This window comes from Kogia breviceps, assembly GCF_026419965.1.
Source record: "Kogia breviceps isolate mKogBre1 chromosome 20 unlocalized genomic scaffold, mKogBre1 haplotype 1 SUPER_20_unloc_1, whole genome shotgun sequence".
NCBI classification, from domain to species: Eukaryota; Metazoa; Chordata; class Mammalia; order Artiodactyla; family Physeteridae; genus Kogia; species Kogia breviceps.
Genome location: NW_026711560.1, coordinates 345,001 through 347,500, shown reverse-complemented (window position 1 = coordinate 347,500; position 2,500 = coordinate 345,001). Strand labels below are relative to the sequence as shown.

General features: G+C 76.1%; 2 non-coding genes across 2 annotated transcripts in view; both read right to left on the bottom strand.

Moving 5' to 3' along the window:
- Positions 1-89, bottom strand: part of LOC131749222 (28S ribosomal RNA) — a 5,021-nt gene extending 4,932 nt beyond the window's left edge. The window contains exon 1 of the ribosomal RNA XR_009333289.1: positions 1-89. This exon is cut by the window's left edge and continues 4,932 nt beyond it. This is a non-coding gene — a ribosomal RNA (28S ribosomal RNA).
- A 1,396-nt stretch (positions 90-1,485) lies between these two features.
- LOC131749185 (5.8S ribosomal RNA) lies at positions 1,486-1,638 on the bottom strand. The gene has a single exon (XR_009333253.1). It is a non-coding gene; the product is annotated as a 5.8S ribosomal RNA (ribosomal RNA).
- Positions 1,639-2,500: the final 862 nt, after the last annotated feature.

Genomic DNA, 2,500 nt, shown 5'->3' with positions numbered 1-2,500 from the left:
CCGTTACTGAGGGAATCCTGGTTAGTTTCTTTTCCTCCGCTGACTAATATGCTTAAATTCAGCGGGTCGCCACGTCTGATCTGAGGTCGCGTCTCGGAGGGCGCACGCACGCACGCACGCGCGCGCGACGAGCGAGCGAGCGAGCGGCGGGCGAAGGGTGCCCGCGAGAGGGCCGGGAAGGAGAGAGACCCCGCGGCCGAGCCGCGGTCGACCGGCGCACCCCCCCACACACACACCACCAACCACCACCACCCCGGACGACGGCTCCCCCTCACCCGCCCGGGCGCGGCGAGGGCGCCGGGGGCGGGGAGAGAGGAACGCGCGGCGTGCCGGGCGGGGGCTGGGGCGGGGGCGGAGGGGGAGCCGGGACGGGAGCACGAGCCGGCGGCCACGGGACGGACGGACGGGGCGCGGAGAGTCGGGGGGTAGGGAAAACGCACGACACCGAGCGCGGCCCGGAGGCGGCGCGTCGCCACGGAGGAGAGGAGAGGACAACGGGGACGGGAGAGGACGAGGGGAGAGGAGAGGGGAGAGGAGAGGAGAGGAGAGCGGCGGACGGCGTGCGTGGAAGGCAGGGGTGGATGAGGACACGCGGCGGTCGCCCCCCGAACGCCGGACCCTCCTCCCACGTCTCCTTCCACGACCGACCGATTCCCAACTCTCTCCCTCTGTCTCTCTTCCCTCTGTCTCTCTCTCTCTCTCTCTCTCGACGCCAACGCAGCACACCATCCTCCACGCAGCCGCGAGACGCCCCCCGCCACGGCCAGCGACGGACGCCGTGCGCCCCCATCCACCACCGACAGACGCCCACGACGCGGGGCTCGGGGGCCGGCACGAAGCGCGGCGCGGCGCGGCCGCAGCCCGGGGGAAAGCGCGCGGCGGCGGACGACGCCGCGGCGTCCCGCGGGTCGCCGCCGGGGCACGCATCCCCGGGGCGCGGCCGCGCACGCAACGACTCGGCCTCGGGTCGGCCCGAGCCGCCCGCCCCGACACGGCGAAGGCGAGGGCGGCGGGGGGGCGGGCACGGACCCCGGACGCGCGCGGGTCAGGGCGCCGCGGAGGAGGCGGCCGGGCCGGGCCGGACCGTCGCCGGGACGCCGCCGGGGGCGGGCGGCGAACGACGGCGGAGCGGACGCGGCCCCAACACCACCAGCACCACGGGCCCCGGCCGCGAGGGCGCGGGACCGTCCCCGCCCACCGGCACACAGCCCCGGGGGTACGCCCAGGGACCGCTTGCGGCGCGAGGGCGCTTCCCGAAGGGGACCGACCGCGGAGGCCACGGCCAGGGCCTCGTCGCGAGCTCTCTCTCGCTCTCTTCCCTTCTCGCGGGCAGCGGGGCCCCCGTGGCCTCGGCACGAGGGGCACCGCGTCTGCACTTAGGGGGACAGAGGGCCCCGGACACGGGGCCCTGCGAGGAAACCCCCAGCCGCGCCACCCCGGGAAGGCGCGCGCGCGCGCACCCCGGGGGGGCGATTGATCGTCAAGCGACGCTCAGACAGGCGTAGCCCCGGGAGGAACCCGGGGCCGCAAGTGCGTTCGAAGTGTCGATGATCAATGTGTCCTGCAATTCACATTAATTCTCGCAGCTAGCTGCGTTCTTCATCGACGCACGAGCCGAGTGATCCACCGCTAAGAGTCGTACGAGTTTGGTTTCTCTGGGTTTCGGCGGGGTCCCCCGCCGGTGGCACGGCACATTTCCCCCACGGAGGGAGGGCTGCCTCTGGCCGGCCAAGTCAGACGAGACAGAAAACAGCAGACCGGAGCGGGGCCGGAAGGTTTCACGACGGGGCGCCCGGCACCGACCCGCAAGACGGGGCGGGCTCGGACACCCCACAGGCGCCCGGGGGGTTCCCACCTGCGCACACACACACCCCCCCCGTCAGGGACGCGGGGCGCGCACGCGCGCGGGCACACGGGACCCGGCCCCGCACCACGGCCGCCGGGTAGCCCCCTCCCGACGGCCGCGGCGGCGGGGAGGGCCGGCGTGGCGCGGCGCGCGGCGCCCCGGCCCCGCGGGGGCGGGGGCGGAGGAAGCGGGGTCTGGGGGAGAAGGGAGGGGCCTCCCGACTCCCCGCGGGCCCGACCGCCCCGACCCCAAGGCGGACGGGCGACCCCCCCATGGGTCTTTAAACCTCCGCGCCGGGACGCGCTAGGTACCTGGAGAGGGGGGAGGCGGGCGAGGCCGGGGAGGGGCAGGCGGAGCGCCCCACGCTCGCCGCCACCCCCGACGCCGACCGACACGCTCTCCGCCCGCGGCCGCCCGCAGCACGCGGGCCCCGGCGCTACCGGCCCGTGACTCGGGGGCGCCCCGGCCGGGCGACGGGCCCAACCGCCACACGGGACACCACCACCCACGCCCACCGCCCGACGACGTCCCCACCGTGTCCCCGAAACCGGGCCTCGGAGACCTCCCCGCTCGCTCGCTCGCGCCCGGACGCGGCCCTCTCCTCTCCGCTCCTCTCCCGAACCCCGAACCCCCCCGCCCCCGGGGCCCCCTGAC